At 33.5% G+C, this 22,573-nt stretch overlaps 3 long non-coding RNA genes across 3 annotated transcripts; 1 reads left to right on the top strand and 2 right to left on the bottom strand.

Annotated features, from left to right (window-relative positions):
- Positions 1–5,034: 5,034 nt before the first annotated feature.
- Positions 5,035–10,456, bottom strand: LOC123876196. Its single transcript, XR_006798278.1, has 2 exons — positions 6,031–10,456; positions 5,035–5,999 (listed from the first exon to the last, which is right to left on the bottom strand). It is a non-coding gene; the product is annotated as an uncharacterized LOC123876196 (long non-coding RNA).
- LOC123876199 lies at positions 10,264–22,472 on the top strand. Its single transcript, XR_006798281.1, has 4 exons — positions 10,264–10,274; positions 11,819–11,826; positions 12,954–12,957; positions 22,421–22,472. It is a non-coding gene; the product is annotated as an uncharacterized LOC123876199 (long non-coding RNA).
- LOC123876197 lies at positions 16,127–22,253 on the bottom strand. Its single transcript, XR_006798279.1, has 2 exons — positions 21,582–22,253; positions 16,127–21,288 (listed from the first exon to the last, which is right to left on the bottom strand). It is a non-coding gene; the product is annotated as an uncharacterized LOC123876197 (long non-coding RNA).
- Positions 22,473–22,573: the final 101 nt, after the last annotated feature.

Below are 22,573 nucleotides of genomic sequence, written 5' to 3'. Positions count from 1 at the left end.
TGACGGGTTCAAGTCGAATGTACTGACGCGTTGTCTTTCGGTAGCGTGATGTGTATATTTTTAATGGGCAGGACATACTCATAACACGCTCCGCCATCCAACGCGTATTGAGTCATATCAAGTGCTTATATTTCTATGATGAAAAACAGTACAATGATCCAATATGAAATTTTTTTGTAGGTTAAATCCACCCTTATTTGGGGCTATGCAGGTCTTTGGATTCCCTGTATCACTCGTACCGTCTCCGGCCCATTACATTTGACAGTTACTTGTGGCCGCTAGGCACAGTAGCACTTTCCTGACTAGAATTAGAGTAGATTCCTCAGTTGTACGATGTGTTTCCTTAAGTGGTTGCTACGTTTATGCAGTGACAAATTATGTGCATCAGTCTCGACAGACTTCTGGCATAGTGTGCAGATCAACCCTTCAATTCAATCAGCCTGTAAGCGTCCACTGCTGGACATAGGTCTTTCCAAGACCGCGCCACCAAACACTGTCCTTTGCCCTCCACATCCACCCGCTCCCCGCCACGTTCTTCAGATCATCGGTCCAGCGGGCTGGAGGTCGTCCCACACTGCGCTTACCGGTACGCGGTCTCCACTCCAGAACACATCTGCCTCTTCGGCCGTCTTGCCACTTCAGCTTGCTAATCCTTTGAGCTATGTCGGTCGCTTTTGTTCTCCTGCGAATTTCCTCGTTCTGGGTTTTATCCCTGAGAGTGATACCCAACATAGCGCGCTGAGCGACTTTTAATTTGTGGACGAGGCAAACTGTCAGTGTCCACGTTTCTGATCACGATCCAACCTTACCAATAAATAATCAGCTCTATAATACTGCGTTACTCCCGCTGTTACTCAATACGCACCAAGTGGCGTCGAATGTTAAAAGTATGTCTCTAGCTTTAGGTTTGTTTTAGGTTTTACTTGACGGTGATTTTGTCAATTAAACTTGTTTATTTCTATATAGTGTAACAGTTCGCTTTAGGTACGAGATTGATCGTTTTTGTGTTACGTTCCATATCATGTAGTCTGTAGTCTGTTTAATCACACAAACAAACAAAAACATGCTGTGTTTATTATTACGTATTTAATCGTATTAACTGGAGTTTGTAGATATTATAGTTATTATTATATTAGGGTGTTGTCACACTTGCACGATCGATATTGTGTCGATTCTTAATCAATGGGAACTCTGGGTTCAAGTTGAAAAACGTAAAAGCCGAGTTAAGTAATTTAAGCTCACATCGACGTTGATCAATCGATATCATCATCGATCGATGTTTCTACATCGCTCAATGCTTGATCAATGCTCAATCAATCTGATCGGCTTGATATAATAGCACATAACAATAGATTTGTAACTGTCTATAATAATATAATCGATATTGATATAATACTATCGATTTAATATGGATTATGTGTGTGTGTTAACACCCTTAGGTAGGGTGCGGTGGCGGATTTGTATAGATGTAGATTCAATATAAAACGAAACGAAAAAAATTATGGTTATTTAAGAGTTTTATAAAGTATTTAGTACATACATACATACAGATAAAGATAAACAAATAGGTTTATGAAAATAATATAACATTGTGTGTAATACGCATGTATATTCATGTAGATAGAGCGAAATTAATTGTTAATTACATATTATTAATTAATTAATTAATTAATTGTTCTTTATCAATGAAGTTTATATGCAAGCAATTTACTTTACTACTGCAATTTTAGTTAGTCGAAAGTTCAGCAGGCATATTCCGTATAATAGCTAAAAATACTGCTCAAATCAAGGAACAACGTAAAATTTTTTTTATTTATTTTAGCAAGTAGGCAATCATGATGTGTAGCAAGATGAATGCTCTCTGTCTCTTTCACACTCCCACATTTAATATTTTCTGTCTCTTCATAAAATATGTCCGACCTATCGCCATCGCCTCAGACCTATTTCCTTGTATACCGGGAGTTGATGCCATTTGTCCAACAAATCTTCATTCCTGATGATACCTTATACATATATTTTCTCATATATCAGCCTCAATAGCTCAACGGTTATAGGAGCGGACTGAAATCCGCAAAAACCACCCACAACCACCACCCGTTCCAATCCCACCTGTTGCACTATTGTCGTACCCACTCCTAGCACAAGCTTTACGTTTAGTTGGAGGGGAAAGGGAAATGTTAGTCATGATTCACGTGGCTAATATTCTTTTTTTTTTTTTAAAAATTCGTTTTACAACTAAATTCAAACTGAATATAATACGGAATATAGCCTGCTGTCCTTCAGTATTTAGTGGCACGTACATTGAAAGCAGAAAGGTTATATTTTTGCCTAAATATTCAACAACATTGTTCTATGCCTGGGTACTCCCAATATAATAAACACGTATAATCGACAGGTCCACTTATTAATTTTTTAATTTTTGTTTGTGATTTTTATCCATAAATATTTTGTATATAAGTGTACAAGTAAATATTTCTACTATTGGTACTGTCGGCGTCAGATTTCGGTTCGTATAAACTCGTCGTAAATATTTTAATTTAATGGAATTTCATTTTTCTTTTTCATTGGGGGTTTTCATTAATTGATTTGACTTGTTTCGGCTATTTTACAATTCTCTATAATGAATTAAATAATCGATACTTGCTACTTTACTCATAATTAACATTTCTGTAAATATTCATTCATATTTCTTTACTTCGTACGTTTTTAAATAATTTCGGACGGTTACTAAATCAAAGTTAGAAGTATCGTATTTTTTATTACGTTATTTATTTATATTATGACGTAATTTTTCTCTATTCTTTATGGATGTTTTATAAAATAAATAATCATCTAGTAGCTTGCAGAGTTATATTTCGTTTAACGCAAGTCATTTTCGAAGCCGACTGTACCAGTTAAGATTCGCTCGCTCGCGGTGTTATGTCGATTGAATAGTTTTGCTTATTAGTTTAAGAGTTTAATTAGTATGGTTTAACTTTGTAGCCATTGTGTGGTCATGTCGAGGTATTTAGGCCCGATCCAGACTTTAGTTCTGATCAGATACAGTATAGTTAATTGCCACTATCTTTGACAGTTCTCGATTGTCTTTGGACGTAAATGATTTAAATATCATATGAAATTAGGCCCCATGTTGCTTTACCATTTGGTAAATATATACTCGCGGATAAAAAGAGCTAAATAATTTATTTAAAAAAGTCTAGGTTGAGACTAGAGTAGATCGTACCTTGTAAATTTTTTATCTCTGCCTACCTTAGATAAAAAACATCTACCAAAAGTTTTCATTTCTTTTGTATGACAACATATAATTATACTTATATATATTTTATTTTTAATGTGTTTTAGTACATTAGCTTTGCTGCCTGACAATAATTAATTTATAGTTTAGTTTCATTCATTTGTAGATTTTTTCGTAGATTTACGGTTTTTTGAATCATTTTAGTTTTTCGAGCATTGTATTGAGAATACGTGAAATTGCCACATATATAAAATTAATTACTAATCTTTTAATCTTTTACTGATATCAATTTGCTGCCAAGGTTCTAACTTATTTTTTCAAACTAATTTTCAGCCTTTTTTATAGTCAGCTCATATATGAATACATTTTGGACATCACGTTACTACAATTTCTATAATGAATTGGGTAATTTTAACCTATTCTGATACAATGCTTCTGTTCATATTACCAATTACGGAATGCATCTTTATGACAATAAAATTAATATCTACTTTTCATTTATTTGTACGAAAAAGACCAAAAAAAATTAAGTTTGTATTAAACGAAATCTATCGATCATACTGGAAACAGATTAGTTTATTTTGAGAAAAATGGATTTCAGAATTTTACCCAAACTCTTGTTATAATGCATTTTGACATCACACTCGCCATATTTACTCTGTGTCAATCGTTGTGTCAAAATTACGGTTTACCTTAGATTGAGGACAATTTACCTTAGATTAAAAACTAAAATCGTACTTTGGACATGACAGTTGACACAATCATAGGCTTATATCTATAGAGCCTCGATAGCTCAACGGTTGAGGTGCGGACTGAATTCCGAAAGGTCGGCGGTTCAAACCCCGTTGCACTATTATCGTACCCACTCCTGGCACAAGCTTTACGCTTAATTGGGAGTATTAGTCATGATTAGCATGGCTAATATTCTTTAAAAAAAAAACTATAGAGCGCACTTTGATTTTGTTCAGACTTAAGACACTGTTAAAACGAGACAACGTTATAACGATCACATCGATCTGTCTCGTTTTAACGCTGACTTAGTCCGAGCAGTCAAAGTAGATACGCTTTATAGATTTCAGCCATAGATTAATGGCTAGAGCGTTCTCAAAATGTATGGCACTATATTTTGTTTAATCTCACAAAAAAAGATTGTGAGTGCAAATTAGCAGGTTCAAAACGTATTTGGGTACAAAAATGTCGACAAAGATGCATACCGTAATGATGTACTAATGAATGTATTGTACCTATAGTAGCGAGATTCCTCTTAGAAGAGTTTAGTCAATGATCTCTCAATATTATTATACCTAATAACTATTACTCATACTCGGGCCCCCGACATCTTGGCGTGAACAGATCGCTTTATTTTTTATCGCGAAATACGATATTTGACTTAACAGTATTTTTTTTCGTATCAAAATGAGTGTACAAAAATGTAGACATTCATACTCAGATGACAGATTTTTTTTTTACTACAATTTTAGTCAATTTGCTTCTAACTTTTATTATAAACATTTAACATTTTCTATATAAATTCTTTAGGTATTCCTTTAGTTTTGCTTCAGTGCCAATTATGGGACTTTACAACATATTACAATTACACATATTTTTGTTAAAAAGTCCCATATTTGGCACTGAAGAAAAACTATTATTATTAGAAAAAAACATTGGATTGCTAGTGAATAACAGTGTTTCCACTCTAGTGGTCAGTTGTAGAACTATTTGCCGATTTTGTATTGATTTATTTCAATGAGATCGGATTTCAAGTTATAAATGTTAGAGATCTAATAATGTTTTTTTTATTTTTGCTTTTACTTAGTTTACAGTTAAAAGAGAAGGTACTCTTTCTTTGGTGTTATTTTAACAATCGCTTTCAACCTAAATAATAAATTGTTATAGTCAGATATCATATTTCGCGTCGTTATTAAGTTTTTAGTAGCAGTTTCATTTCGGATTTTTGGGGTTTATTTTATTTATAAGCGTAATAATTAAAATTGGAATGTTAGTGTGTACTTTTCTTTTCTAGTTTGTAAAGATGCTGCTTATTTGGTTTTTAAACGTGATTTCATTATTGCCTTACTATTTACTATTATATTGTATAAGTTATCAAATGGGGCATATTGGCAAGGTTAATATGGGCACTAGGTCATTTGAAAAGGAACTATAGGTACTATACTTTGTCCATTATACTACACATTTTCTATTTGACAGAATAGTGTTGTTTGATTAGCGATAAAGATTTACTCAGTGTAGTTTTGCTATTATTTGATTCAATTTTGCTGTTGTCAACGCGGTAATATGTTATTAATTTCGCAACTTTTAAAAGGATTCTTGACAGTCTTAAATAAAAACTTGACAGGTGGGCTTATGTCAAATAGAAAATGGTATAATGTACCAGGTACAACACCAATACAATCTGTCCATCGATTCTGTGATTTTATTCGATCGTAGTATATTATTTAAAAAAAAACTGATTGTAAATTTGGGTTGTTGCAATAAATTTTAGAAAAAAATGCGTTCGCAAATAATAATCAGTTGTACCTAACGATGCCCCGGTATATGTATATTTAGTTTTAGATGTTTTAATAATTCGTTTCACCTTAGTTTCACCGTAGTTTACTCCTAATCTCCTTTTGATGTTAAATGTTGACAATTATTACTGATAAGGTACTTGACAATATGATTACTTTTCCTTGTAAATAGTCTTGACATGTTAAGATTGTAGAATATACTATTATTAAAAGATAAATGATTAACTAATTCAATTCTGTAGACTATACTGAAGTATTAAAATTAACACCATCTTTTTCCACAATATACATTTTAAAAAAGGAAAGCACCACCTTTAGTTTTTGTTTCATTATTTGAGCCTAGTTAAATGTCAAATCAAAGTATCTTTCTCTCTTTCTTACACCGTACAAAGATTGCGTCGAAAACAGAACTGACGTCTCTAATCAGTATTGACGTTTCTACCTAATATTAATATAACTTTAGAGCTTTATTCTCAGTTATTAATAATTTAGTAGGTACATTGAATTTTTGTTTGCAATGGAATGAATAAGCCAAGTACCCGATAATGTTATAACGACCGATATAATGTACAAATACCTATTTGCTATTTGTAAGTTGTATAATTATTCACAATGTATATTCAAACGCTAGGTTTTTTAATTATTATTATTGTTAGCTTAAGTTTGTTTATCACATCCCCCAACGCACATTTGGGTTATAATTATCGATTTTCACTGTGATTGTATGAAACTACTATAATTTTTAGTTTGCGCCGGTGAAACTGTTATAGACTTAGGTTTTCTTTTGATTTCTTGTAACAATTATTTGTAACTGTACCTTCGGTACAAGCTGAAAGCTAACTATATACGATAATGGGTATTTTAATGATTAATTTTAGTTTGTAGGCGCTTGCGTCCGCAGGCGGGTGGAACCATTAACATATTTTTTTGGTGATCAGGGGAATAGCACTGAAATGTTGCTTAAGGTTATTTTTTCTTCATTTTATAATCACATAGTTATTATGAGAGAATTGTAAATAAACATCCAGATACCCCTTTTTACTTTACTTTTATTTTCGCACCCCGTTTCCTTTTCGTTACATTTAGTTTTTGTTTTTTTTTTACATGTGGACCTGTCATGTAGTAACTGAAGTTTGAACACTATATTTTAGCATTGCCGTGGTCCAACAACACGCAAAGATAGAAAAACATTATAACAAGTTACTCCACACGCGAGCTTTCTTATCAAAAAATTAGGAGCCTCATAAGAGTCGTAAGTAGATTTCTAAACTGTTGCCTGCATATCTACAAGAATTAAAGATCTCTTAAAATTCCAATTTTCAATACTATTCTCTAATTTTCAAAATATGTACCTAACTCTGAAGAGTTACGCGTGTGGGTGCCTCTGTACGATTAAAAGTTTATATTCTTTCAAAGAATATCCTCAATTTGGACGATTTGATTTCAAAATAAATAGCACTGATTTAATTTTTTCCCATTAATAGGACCATGGTATTTCACTCAGATTAAAGGAAAAATAGACTAATAGATGCACCAGAATATGAATCATGCTTAGAGAAACGCTTTTAGTGACGCTACATAACAATAATTATAACTGATACTTTCTTGAATGGATGTGTTCGCGAGTGTCTATGTTTTCCTTTAGTCTGTGTGCATTCTAGTAGTGAAAATGAATTGCGCATTTTTGTACCTTATCACATTGTTATAGAGGCTAAGGTCGCATGGCCGCGGCCGGAGCCCGCGAGGCCCTTGTAGTCAATAGAGGCGACGTCGCCCGAGCTGCTGTCTCGACAATAACCCAGTGTCAGACAATAATCATTCTTATTATTTGCCTCTTAGTAGACATTTTCGTTCGCCCCTTATTATAGCCGGGGAGATGGTGGTAAATTTTTAAGAGGTGCTTGATAAACGCTGTAAGTTTGTAAAATAGTACTTCTAATTTCTACTGTCAGTTACAGTAGGTAGGTAACCACAGAAAAGACCGGACACGGGAAATTTGTAATTTGAGAATTTCATGACAGTCTGCAAGACATTTTTAATCGTATCCAATGTAACAATTACAAATCTACTCAATGCCTACATCGCCCTTTAGAAATTTGACATGTTCAGTACAGCACCTACGTACCTACTAGACAATTTTATACAAAAAATGAGATTTTAGTTAGTGATTTACAGGAAAAAAATAAATCAGAATTCCATCACTACACAGCGAAACAGTTATGCGCGATTTCATTTTAAATCAAGCATCACCTAAAAATTTCCTATCAGCTCTTTGACCATTAGTGGAATATAGTTAACGTTTTCTATAGTTCTAGAATATTCTGCATGGATAGGTGGTATCGTTCTAGTGTTTGTTTAAAATAAATGTTTTAAATAATAAAATAATACCCATTTTGTAAGTGCAATAGGTACAAAGAATCAGTAGAAACATCTATAAGTATTATATAGTAATGAGCCAATGTCTACTGTCTTACGTGACGGTTGTAACCAAACTAGTATGTCGGAAAATAATGATAAATAATCGATAATCGTGAACTATCGAATAAGAGCAGTTTTAAATTAAATGAAAGACCTTACTGCTCATATAAATTTCATCAAAATTGATTTAACAGATTTATTAGTTGTGGTCGTTATGGGGGATATCGCTTTTCAATCAATAGGTATTTCGATTACCTAATCGATATTCAGAATTGTTAATCAATTGTGTAGGTAATAATTAGTTTTACAGGTATGCGGAAGATCTAGGAACCCACCGCATTATTATCTAAATAAAACTCTTGCTTCACTATGTGATTAATGGAATAGTGTCGAAGGAAAGTAGATATTGGAACCTACATATTACTTTTTACAATCGATTTAAACAATATCTCTAAATTATTGGAATCTTTAGAATAATAACAGTAAGGTTTTTAATGGAATTTTTTACCTAATTCTGAAACTAATTATCTCCATAAATTGTTAACGTTTAAGCGAAAGTAAGAATTTGACAAAAATCGTGGCTGTTTAATATGTATATCTGTCTATTTATAATACTTAGTGTAAAATACGATTGGGTATGCATATTGTAGTAATTGATCAAAAATATAGTTCTTCGTTAGAGAAACAGTAGGTAAGTATAATTATAATAAAGTGGTATAACTTATGAGTAAGATTTATAATAATTCCAATTTGACCACTTATGATACAAATTTTGTAATGTACCTACCTTGATATATCGACTGAATGTTATATATTTACTTAATAATATGTGCTTATATTAGAGGCAGCTGTTGTTAGAAAGATGGTCCTAGTTGTTCGCAGTTATTTATATAGAACCTGCTCTCCTGAATTCAAGGAAACTGAGGTTCTACGCCCTATGTCCACTAGAGGGTATAAGAATTTCCTCAAAATCGTCTTAGATGTTTGTATAATAATACATAAAACCCACACAATAAATTAAATCACTAGTGGATGACTGGATTTACACTGCACTTTAAATAGTTTTTTAAAACCTACTTAAATAAAAATATTTTAAACGTAAATTAAAGGCGATTTAATCGTTTCTAAATTGTTATTTCTGAAAATTTAGGTCTGTTTAATTGTTTCTAAACTAATTAGTTTAATGATAGGTACCTACGACTACCGAAATCACTAAACCAAAATTAAAATAAGTATCTACCTACTTTATTAATTTTTTACGTTCAAAATTGGTTCGAAATAAAGGAACCTGAAAAATGATAAAAATCGCTGGTAAATGTTAAGATTCAATACTTAATTCATTAGATATCTTCACAGTGACGGTTAGTCGCACAAATTAAAATAAATTTTGTCTGGTGATTACAATTTACAAGTCTGACTCCACATTACTAGTGTTTGCTGCTGCTCTTAGGCTCTATTCGCTGGAGAGCTGTTGTTGCGTTTATAGGAGGTCCTTGATAAAATGATGAAGAGCTGATTTGTGTAGCTTTTTCTCACGAGTCTTTTTCCTAAATCAGTGATTTGTCTATATTAGGTACCTACTAACTGCAGTACAATACAGAAATCTATTAGGTACCTATAGTACAGAAAGTACCTAGACTTGCCAATGTCTCCTATGAGATTAACATGCCATTTATTGGGAGTTGCAATTAATTTAATAAATATTGTATCACGAACTGATTCACGAATATGTTTTTAATTATATTCAACTAAACATTATTATTTAAATTAAAAATTAAACATGCGATAAATAAGAAAGTTGTTTAATAAAACAATTAAAATCATTTACAAAATTGCAATATTCTATTACTATGCTCATGGAATGTAGACAATAGAAGCTTTTATCAATGGATCAAGCACCTCCTCCTAACTTTCCATCAGCTCTTAGCACATTTTAGTGTTAACTTTTATATTATATTCGACGTTCTATATCTACATAATAGATATGTGTGATAATAAGATTAAGCTTTCAACTAGATGAAGTACAATGAATTCTAATGATTATTATATCTCATAGGACATAGGCCAATGTTTATAAACATTATTTTTACACTGTCTATAAATATGAATGTGATTTTGTCAGTAGAACGTAACTTGTAACGTGTTAAGAGCACAGTACACATTGGCCTAACGCAGTCGGCGAACTATAGCCCAAGCCATTCTCACTCTGGCGAACGAGACCCGTGATCAGTAGTGGGCCGGCGATGGGTTGATCATGATGATTGTAATTAATTTAAGCCTCTATAGCTCAACGGTTGAGGACCGGACTGAATTCCGAAAGGTCGGCGGTTACCCGTTGCACTATTGTCGTACCCACTCCTGGCACAAGCTTCGCGCTTAATTGGCGAGAAAAGGGGAGTATTAGTCATGATTAACATGGCTAAAATTCATTTTTTTTAAAAAATTGCAAAAAGGTCGGCTTAGTTCGCATTGCTTCGCTCCATCTGCAGGTGCCGTGTTACACTGAACTATCCTATCAAAAGCTGGACAGAGTCCGATTTTAGCCGAACACCTTGAACTCTGATCATGGCGCAATTCGTAAACAGCGTGTATGTTCGCCAACACATGGGTTCAATGTGTACTGTAGCCAATAGAAATACTGCGCGGTCCAGTTTGTCATACATTAAAGATTAAAATACGCTCTGGTAATGTAAATTTTAAGGTTTATCTATACTCATAACTTTTTCTAAATACGAGTTTACATAATCTTTTAATACGACACGATAAATCTTTTCCAATGCTTTCCACGTTGTTAGTTAAATAATCGTAAGTGTTAAAACTTAAATGGCATCATAAGTCTGTTTTACCAAAATATTTTGCCGTCCATGTATCGTACCTCCTATCGCGTAGGTACGACAGACAGACAGCTGGACTGCTATATAATTAATTATTATAATATTATATATTGAGGTACTATTTAACTATTTCATTTTAACTGCGACTTGTATTTCGACACAGAAACCAACTTTTTAAATAGGTAAGTACAACTAGACCTTTAAGTATTTTATATTTATATAGAGCTTATAGAGAGATTAGGGCTGTAGGTGATTTAAGAAATGCGATGATTTGGATGCTGGGAAAAATGGCCCCTAGAAGCCCCCCTCTCCCCTCTCGTTTGGCTTTACAAAGATTAGCTAATGTCAAGTTTGTAGTTATTTGTAAAAAGTTAGTTAAACTATACAAGTATGGACCCCGTCCATGCCGGCGCTCGCCGTCACACGCACGGCATCCCCTTAGAGCGCTTTCCAGTCAGTTTTAACAAAAAAAACACTCCAAAAAGGCAGAACACGCCCGCCAGCTAATACCAACACAGACGAAGTCCCGCTAGAAGTCTTGCAGTGATGAAGTGTGAGAAAACATAATCAAATTAAATTGCTACTTTTCTGGTCAACTACCAGCGTAGTAATTTTATTATTCCAAATGAGATATATATCTACCTAATAAGTAATTGATAATAATCTATCCGATCTACTTACCTTATTCATTTATAGTAAAAAAAACGGAAATTACGTACTGTTAACAGAAAAACTTAATTTTAATATTGATTACTGTTTTTTAATTTTGTTTTTTAAATTCCACTCTATAAGGAGTCATACAGAAAAATAGGTACCTAGTTACCTAGGTAGGTATTATTGAAATATATTTAACGAATAGTTGGAAAGTCCTCCCAAAACATGCGTGAAGGACACAGGTTTTCCGAGGGATTTAACCTAAATTAAAGTAATGACAAAACAAATTGTTTAAATAGAGTGCGAACATCTAATTACCGAAGTCACGATCAAAACACCAAAGGTATTCAATAATCGTGTCGGAGGGAGACTCAAATAAAAACCATCAAAACACCCCTATTTATGCAATCTTTTAAAATGACCTCGTAATCGATTGTATGACAACGAATGAGTCGAATGTAGATTTTAACTACCTTCAATAAATCTTATATCATTTCTAACAATTCAAATTATATAGTATTTTTTCTACTCGGATAAGTATATATTTCTAGATTAACAAATGCCTCTCTGTGCCAAACACCAAAATCCGATCAATGGTTGAATCTTGAAAAGTAACTAACATTTTTTGCGTTTTAGATACCTACCCACAAGTACAGATATCGTTGAGCCGAGCAAGTAGCAACTCCGCAGCATCCAAATCACTGCACCAAAAATGATATCAGTGACGTACTAGCGTAGACAGCTTTTTGTCTTAGTTAACTTATCAAAGTTTTATAAACGCTGTGGGTGTAGTGGTTATCGCGTAGCTGACGTACCTACTTAAGTATATTAAATCATCTTTTATTGGTTTAACGTAATTATTATAGGTATTTTTGCGAAAAACAACGGGAACTTGTGTATTAGATAACCTACGATAAAAAATCTTAGTTTTGAGTTCTAGGTAAAATACTGCACTAAAAAATTTAAGTTCTAGTTTTGAGTACCTAAATTGGCGGTAAACTATAAATGAACCTACTTTCTAATCGATTTTATATTAGCTAATTCTATATTTTGATTCATTATCGTATAAAAATTAAAACCTCATATGAAAATAAGGCTTTTTGCAACAGAAAGATTTTTCGTACTATTTAGCTAAGTACTTACCTACTTAGCTGTTTATTTGAAATTTTAGGTATATTTCAATTGTGTGTATCGAAAATTAATAATAACTTTTTAAAAATTGTTCTATATTGTATCGAATCCCGTTGTGGCTTACGCTGTCGGATATAACGGCGCCAGTTCTAGTTAGGTGTTTAGAAAGAATTATTTCTATAAAATGTGATTTAAATGTCCAGATTATTCGATATTTGCTGTCTTCTACATATTACATACATTAAGATTAATCCTATTAGCGTCCAGTGAGGTTTTTTCTATCTGTGTCTAATGTTATATCTGTGCGCGGGGTAGCGCGCAATCAACTTATTACCTTATTCAAATGCTAACAGGTATGGCTTCACTCGCTAATTTCACTCACAGATGTGATAATGTAACTGAGCGGATTTGTAAGTGAAGTTAGCGGATCGCGTGAATCTGCATTTTTGACATTTGAATAAGATAATACCTATACTACACCTATTTATGCTAGAATAGATTCAGTAAATGTAGGTCTACGACCAAATTAGAGGGTAATTATAATAATATATCTTGAAACACAAATGTTATAGACGTTATTCGTAAATCGTACGCTACGGTTTAGCACTGAGGGTTCGAGAGGGACATTTAAAGTACAAATTTATCACACATCCCTCTCTCCCCGACGCTTTAAGCTCTTTTCTTATATACTAGTATTATATAAGAGAAAGAAGTTGCATGATGCATTGTTTCAAAACGTTAAATGTTGTATTAGATACTCATGAATCAGAACTTCATAATTTGCATCGTTTTTGTGGTTATATCGAATTCGAATAACTTTAAATTAAAAACCTAACCTCACAATCTAATGACTTATTTATATACTTAATCACATGGATGTACTAGATTTGTGGTAGCATAGTTGAATATCGGTGACAGGATCACGTTTTCGAATTAAATCGTAATTTTATAAAAAAAAAATTGATGTGCCTAAGTGTAATACTCTATTAATATAGTTAGTGTACATAATTATAATATAATTAGTTATTTTATTACAAGTCTTCGGACATAGTTTTTCATTGTCCGACGCATTGTAAACTTAATTAAATTAAAGAATACTTCGTGTTTAATGTCGCCTGTTGGTTCTGAAGTGTTTTAATGACAATAACTTCTAATTTGCTGCAATCTTTTTGTATACGTAAATGCTCTGTTCTTTCTTCTATGTAACTAATTATAATAACCTGTTTATATGCCCACTAATTTTATACACATTTAGGCTGAGTACACACTGTAATTTTTCCTACATGTTCTACTTATCAAATACACCTAGAATAAGTCTAGAACGCAAAATTCGATGTTTCTGTCTTACCGTTTGTGCTCACCCTAAGCGTGTAAGTATAAATTCAATTGTTTTCATTAAGTTTACTTATTTGGAGTAGCAATTTGCACTGATATGATACATCTACTTACTTTACTAACTACCTATATTTTTCCGTCTTAATAATTACTCATTTCCTGGATTTCCGTAAACTCAAATCAAAATATAATAATTGTACTGACTAGTTGGTAGGCAATTTTCTATTCAAATTTAGGTGTTACTTTCACTACAATTGTGGACACGTAGCTCGATACGTTAGAGTTTTAGAATTTACCAAACATTTTTATATGTATAAGCACGCCACAGAATTTATTGCAATTCAAAAATACCTACCTAGTCAGTTTTTTAATGAATGTATGGTTAAATAGACGATGTATGGTTGCATGGTAGAGAAGCGATGTGTTGTGGCGTTCGGTGTACTAAATGGTAAAATTATTCTATTATCATCTATCTATACTCGCCGTGCACACGAATTATAATGGGTATCGGTAGCTGTGTAGACTTGATTGTGATATCAATAAACATTTTCATACGAGCATCCAATGATTCGTTTTATTTTTAAACCCCGACCCAAAAAGAGGGGTGTTATAAGTGTGTGTATCTGTCTGTGGCATCGTAACTCCTAAACTAATGAATCGATTTTAGTTTAGTTGTTTTTGTTTGAAAGTTGGCTTGATCGAGTGTTCTTAGCTATAATCCAAGAAAATCGGTTCAGCCATTTGAAAGTTATCAGCTCTTTTCTAGTTACTGTAACCTTCATTTGTCGGGGGTGTTAAACATTTTTAATTTACACTTGTTACTAATGCCCTTATAATGTACAAAAGAAATACCTAGGCATTGTACCTGTAGCCTATGTGACATAACCACCAAAACCGCAGTAAAGTTCGCAAGTCGTCGATCAGATTTTAAGTATATTATGAAAACGCTCTTTTCATGTTGTGGTTTTTCACACGCTGCACTACCGCGAACAAAGAGGCGCTGCAAGGGTAGATGTCTCTCTAATTAAATTAATTTTCGAAAAAACCTACTAGGTAGGTACCTATTGTGCCGGGGACTGATAGTCTACTGGACCAATTTTGATGCGATATTTTGCGTTGCATAAGGAGGTGCCTAACTATAACATCTGAGCTAGTTCTCAGGCTATAAAAAGGGGCGCTAAGGTCTACTTTGTGCTAAAGTTATCAGTTTAAAAAAAATACTTGTACCTTAGCCTAACTAGTTCATCTATAATAATACTTACTGGGATTTCGTCGTAGGTATCATATTTACTGGATAGGTACTTCCCGGTCATATACTCTCTGGAACATCGAAGACTCGTCACTCGGATAAAGCAGCTGAAGAAAGTCCTTACCTATTTTATATTTTGTTCTGGTACCTACTAAGGTTTGCTTAGCCTTAACTTTCTAATGGCCGAAATTAATAAATGCAATCGGTCGATAATTGCTACGTTGTTATTAATCAAAATGTTATCTATCGACAGGTTACATATAAATTGAATATGAATTTCGGCCATATACCTACCTAGGTAGGTAACTCGATTTATGTTTCTCTCTTTTCGTTAGGCGCGGCATTCCGGAGAGACTATTATTCGCTAGATGATGCCCGCAGCTTCGCCCGCGTGGATTTAGGTTTTTAAAAAATCCCGTGGAAACTGCTTTTCCGGGATAAAAAGTCCCATATGTGTCAATTTCCGGGATGCCAGCTACTCCTGTAGTCTGTACCCATATAAATCTGCTAAGCGGCTGGACCTTTAAGAATCATGTGGGAACTCTCTGATTTTCCGGGATAAAAAGTCCGTCCCCGGGACGTAAGCCAACTTTGTACGCAATTTCATCGAAATTGGTTAAACTGTTGGGCCGTGAAAAGGTAGCAGACAGACACTCTTTCGCATTTGTAATATTATACCTAAATGATTTTCAAAAGGTTATAAAAGGCACATTATTCTAAGGTGATAAAGAAAACAACAGGATATCGTATGAAGTAAGTTTCTTTTAAAACTAATTTTAAGTTTTATGTATTATACATATTATGATACACCCAGATACAGTTTGAATATTATAAGTTTAGGTATAATTAGAAAACATTTTGCCGAAAAACAGAATTCCACTTGTTGCATGTCGGAGTCGGACAACAGTCTCCCGACTATCGGACGACAGTCTTCCGGCTATCGGACGACAGTCTTCCGGCTATCGGACGACTTAGTTATACATATAGAGGGTTATAATTTTAAATTATACAGAAAGTTATTGGAAAGGGATCTCTATGGTATATTCTCAAAAATTTTTTGTATATAAACTGTTAACATATTTAATTGTATGTACCTTTTTGGCACTGGGGTTTACATCTTTGCCTCTAGAGCTTCAATAACAGATACGTTTTACATTTTTTTTTTGTGTATCCCTTACAAGTTTTCGACTGCGAGCCAACTTGGCGCTAAAGGACTGCGAAATAAACTGTCAATGGTAGTGATTTTAATAGGAAATAAATTTGAGAGTATGTATTCGCATCTTTTTCTCACCAATGTTATCAGAAAAGGACAGACAATTAATTTAGAACTGTCAAACCTCGTGAATTTAGATGCCATCGTGAGCCTATTTTTACGAGTAGAGTGCACTATTTTGTTTTTAAATTTTAAATTAACTTTCCGTCCTTTTTAGCAATATTAAAATGAAAAAGATGCAGATACTCTAAATTTAGTATAGAAGGAAACAGCAGTATCTACGTTTCACATACAAGGTGTGGAGAAAAAAACTATAGTTACCGGTAACGTTACAAAAGTATCGATACTCCCAACTGAAGTAACGATACTTATGTTACGATACCACGTAAATTTAAGTTTAAAGCTTTCAACTTATTGTAAGATTCCATCCACGTTACCCACGTTTTTTTACGATTATTGACAGATTACATCAAAGTCCTTAAGCGAATAATTAGCCTCGATTAGCGCACACTTTCCGCCATTCAATAAATTACACGTATGTGCACATTATGTACAGTGTTACGGAAACGCACACTAAAAGACTTAAAAACATTCAGTCGAAACCAACACAAACCGTAGTAGGTACGTTAATTAAGAAAAATTTATATATTAACAAAAATAAAATTATAATATTTTTTGATGTATTAAATTATTTCTCATATGCTTAAACCAAAAAAGCTAGGGATACTGTTTTTTTTTCTTTTTCTTGTTGCCACTCAAGCTTCGTAACGCTTGGTCAGCTAACAACTATTTTTAAACAAACAAAAATATATAATGACAAATTGCATACAGTTAAATTATGTACTGAGATCATATTTAATACATCACAGGTGTTAAAGAGAATATATTAAAATAAATTATAAGAACGTAGTGTGCTTCTATTTCCGCGTCCAAAGTTTCGAATACAATCTCTTTCTTTCTACAAAGACAAGAACAACTTCAGAGCCCGTCATGTCCACACGTTATTTGGCGAGTGTACGGAAATACTGCGAAATACCTACTTTAACAGTATGTAAGTATTGTTTTACAGGTCTATTTCATGAAGACCGTTTGGCTATTATGTGTGTGTGAGTGTACGTACGTTGTACACACGTACGTTGTTACAGTGTGCGTAGCAAGTCTCGAACGCAATGCAGTTTATATTAAGCGGAATTTTTATTGCGAAATTAGTTTCACGACATGAATTTCATTATCAATTGCACGTGTAAACGTCTAATTTCGCAATGCATGAATTATGAAATTAGACGTTTACACGTGCAAGATAATGAAATGAATGTCGTGAAACTAATTCATTCTCCACTCCATTCTCCACTCGTTTCGTAATGTAAATTCCGCTTTACGCGCACAAATGCTCAAATACTTATCTGTACACATACTACGACCAAGGCTGAGCGGTCTTCATGAAATAGAACAACTATACTTCGAACATCACTAGTGCTATATTGTTTTCAATACAATTAAGAGAGAGAATACATATTGAATTTTCCAATCGTCAGTTTGGATTCAATTCAATTAAAAATATTTTACATTTTTCATTCAATTCAGTTCAATATTATGTATTTTGAACTTCGCAATTTGCATGCAATTTGTTCAATTACACAATATTCTGAATTTTACATTCATTACGCACTAATGATATTCGTAGTACCGTTTCCACTCTGTCGTAATTAAAAGTTAATTTCGCATTTTTCCAGTACAGTCTAATTTGGCACATAACAACATCCGAATAGAAAATTTTTAAACAATAAAATTTCAAATATTTTAAAGTGTAATCTCAAAAACGAAGGTCTTGTGAACCACACTGACAAATATTTGACCCAAAAATGCAAAATTTTCGGTCAAGTATTCGTAAATTAATTGAATTTGGGGGTATTTTGCATTAGGTTGTATATGGCTACCAATACCCATAATTAAATGAATTAATGGCAACTGACGGCAACCCTAACACGAGCTAATGTTTAAACATTTTGAAGCTACTCCTTATGTAGTAAAGTTAAGACTAAAGAAACTCCGATGTAACTTTTTTTAACTTGAAAATTTACTCAGGGACGACTCGCAAAAAAAGATTTCGAATAAATTGCGGGTAATTCAAGCGTTCGTTCAAGAGACTACACGTAAACACATTTCATAAATTCAAGAACTAAGTCAAAACGCTTTAGAAAACAAGTCGTATTATAAAATAAAATCGAAACACCTCGTAATGATTAATTAATAAAGAAAACACAAAGCGCGCAACGCCTTATAAAATTAGTCTTCTCTTATTATTTATTTATTTGTCCAAGTTGAAAAATTCATTTATAATTTCATAGTTATCTAGACTCTAGTCAGACCTGCTCAGTGTCCCAACACCGAAACATAAGGCGAAAATTATCGTCATTTACCACACTAAGTACTAATTTCTTTCACGAATTTCTATGTACAAAATATTTTTCAGTAATAAAATCTATTGCATAACCCTGGGCCTGAATATGTTAAACATCTATTTTATGGAAATAAAAAATGAATGGAATTTGAAATTAATTAAAATTCAGAATTACGTTTCGCATTCAATTAACTTTGAATTTCCAATTAAAAATGCAATGGATTTTATTTTTGAAAATTTAACATACGTACATTCGTTTAAAGAAAATTAGTAACTAAATGGCTCTCGTTGACTATCCCTAATGTAAAAACCTATCAAATGAAGAAATTTTTATAATGAAATGCAATGAAAATGAATGTCTTTTAAGTATTCCACCGCGGTCCCAACCTAAACAGACATGAAAATAATTTGTACTTTATTTAAGGGACTGCGGTTTGACATATTGAAATTTTCCATTCCAAAGTAAACACAGTATTTTGGACAACCAATTAAAAACAAACGTTGATAAATCATACAAAATAAAATAATCCACTATACAACAACTTACGTTAGCCCTTGTTATATTGAACTATGACACAAAACACAAATACTCAATGTCTTTGTAATAATTATTGTAAAATAATATTTAATCTATCATTAGGGTTGTGACTGATACTCGATACGTATAATTTAGTTTTCCTTAGTTTACTTAAAAGGTATACAAGTAGCTTCCTGAAAGGCCGGCAACGCATCGGCGCCGCGGCGATACCTTTGGTGCTGCAAATGTTCATGGGCGGTGGTAATCACTTAATATCATGTGACCCACCTGCTCGTTTGCTCGCTATTTTTTATAAAAAAATAAAGTAGCATCTCGCTGAAATGCGTAAGAAGCGTACTAATACGATCTTGCTACCGCGAACTGACAATAAAATTATCACTATCATCATTATTATCATCAGCCTGTGGACGTCCACAGCTGGACATAGGCCTTCTCTAAAGAGCGCCACCACACCCGGTCCTCAGTCTTCCTCATCCAGCCACCTCCCGCCAACCTCTTTATATCGTCGGTCCATCGTGCTGGAGGGCGTCCCACTCTACGCTTGCTTATACGCGGTCTCCACTCAAGAACTTCGGCCATCGCCGTTGGTGCCGGTAAAATTATCATACGAATTTTACCTTTTAAGCAAACTAAGGAAAAACGGACTCTATATATTACTGGATTCTGATCGCAACTAAATTTTTGAGTTCCCATCTTTCTCTTACTAATATATGAAATGAGAAAAGGACTGACAAACTTAATTTAAAACTGTCAAACCTCGTGACTTTAGGTGCCAATCTTGACCAATGACCAGTGTTTAAATTGGTGGAGTAGCACTAAAATAGTCTTAATTTAAAAATCAATTTCCGTCCTTTTTTAACAATATTAAAAAGAATAAGATGCAGATACTCTTAATTTAGTTTAAGAGAAAAACATCAAAATTCAGAATCGCCTATATCGACAAAATCATATCATCCCTATTTATTTATTATATTAAAACTGGCAATAACAATTTTGTTACTCGAAGGGGTAACAAAATCTCGCTTGAGTATTTGTATTTATTTAACACTAAGTTGCTTTTGGTTGAAAGACTACATTTTTACCCGACTACGTAAAGGAAAGAAAAATGTTTTGTGTAATGTACACTCACGAGTGTTATTTTAAGAGTAATCGGGTTGCAGATTTTTCTGTCTCTTGTTAAGATTCTTTGTACTTTTCTCCCAAGGGAGAGAGAATAATACAAAGTTTCTGGCACTCAACGAAATGCATCGAAAAAACTTCCTCGTTTTCAATGAAAATTTGATTTTCAAAGCAACGCATTAGCATTTTCAAGGCATTTACCATTGTGACATACATTTGAAAATAGGCGAAAGTATGTATACATTAAAACGTACGAAATTTAAAACTTGTTACCTAAACCAAATTTAAATCTATCTCTAACGACTAATATAACTTAATTTACTTGTCAGAGATCATATTAAACTTATAATTAATTGTCACATCATAAATATATTGCCTGAGACTTGGGCAGAATTGTGTTGTTTGAAGTATATTTTTTTTAAAGACCAAAAATATTGTTATTGAGCAAAATTTTGAAAAATTGTGATGCTTTCAGTGACAAAACGGGTTTATATATTATTATTATACTATTATAAACGTCTGAAACTATCTTACAAATTACTTAACATTATTATATTGTTCTCCGAGATGCGTGTAGCATCGTCGACAATCAAAATAAATTAAGAGATAATATAAAATAATTTGCACAATTGCCTTAAGGTTTTAACACTACAAGGATCTACCCGCGAAATTCAAACTGAATTTGGTTTTTCGCAATTTATAAACTAATATGACAAAGCAGGCTTATGGCATTCTAATAGCGCCAATTGCAGTATCATCTCCACAGGTTTATATAAAAATCTTTACTTGAAAGTGTCCAGTTTAAAAAATTAGTCAGAGTATCGACTAATTTGTGCGTAACTCACGTCAAACTCAGTATTATGACTGACTGATATGACTATGACTGAATTAAATTTGAATTTCGTGGGTAGACCCGTATCGTGCACCTTAAACGAAACCCGCGCTCATGTTGAACCGTCCCATGATAACTGAACAAAGACACTATTCTTGACATAATCTGAGGTCATTCTAACATTATGTTGAACCACTCGAATCCAATTAAGTTGACCAGTTTGAAATAACTGCTACTAGACTACTGAAATCAGAGCTCTTATTCTCTAATCATTCAAACAGTATCGTACTCATAACTGCAATTTGTCTCTCAACAGTTCTTGAATGACGAGTTCAACGTAGGATTGCCAGATGCCCCGTATTTTACGGGATACCCCGTATTTCAGTATATGATAATTCAGAAACCCGTAATTGCGAAAATGAAATACGGGTAAATAAAGCCCGAATCTTTTAGCAATTCAGCTGGAGCTGGCTGGCGAAACCAAACCCTGACGTCCAGTAGAAATCATATTATTTTCCTTGTGCGGCAATGCGTGGACCAATACCCGCGTAGTCTAAGCAGATTCAATATTGATACTGTGAAGGCGGAATCACAAGTTAAATATGACTAAGTTAACATGCGAAGAGCTTTAAAAAGCTGATTCTTCAAACAATAAGTATTAAAAAAAACCTGGTCAAGTGCGAGTCGGAATCGCAAAGGAAGGGTTCCGTATGCATCGTACAGGATATTTTAATATTTTTATGTGCAACACAGCAATTTAATGACAACAGCGCCATCTATATGTGATTTAGTAAATGTTTTTTTTTGTGAACACATTTTAATTTTTTTTTAATGATCTAACCACAAATTCTCTGTTTTCGGATTTATTCTTTTACTTGTGCTATAAGACCCACCTACCTACCAGACAGACAGACAACAAAGTGATCCTATAAGGGCCTTTTCAGTGCGACGCGGACGACCCACGCGGACGCCCGCGATGGACGGCAAAATGTATGAAACCTCAACAACTCCGCGACGCGGACAGCTCCGCGTCGCTCCGAACGCGCTGTTGAGGTTTCATACACTCCACCGTCCGCCGCGGACGTC

Source organism: Maniola jurtina, chromosome 21 (assembly GCF_905333055.1).
Source record: "Maniola jurtina chromosome 21, ilManJurt1.1, whole genome shotgun sequence".
Lineage (NCBI taxonomy): Eukaryota > Metazoa > Arthropoda > Insecta > Lepidoptera > Nymphalidae > Maniola > Maniola jurtina.
This window is presented reverse-complemented; position numbering and strand designations above follow the sequence as displayed.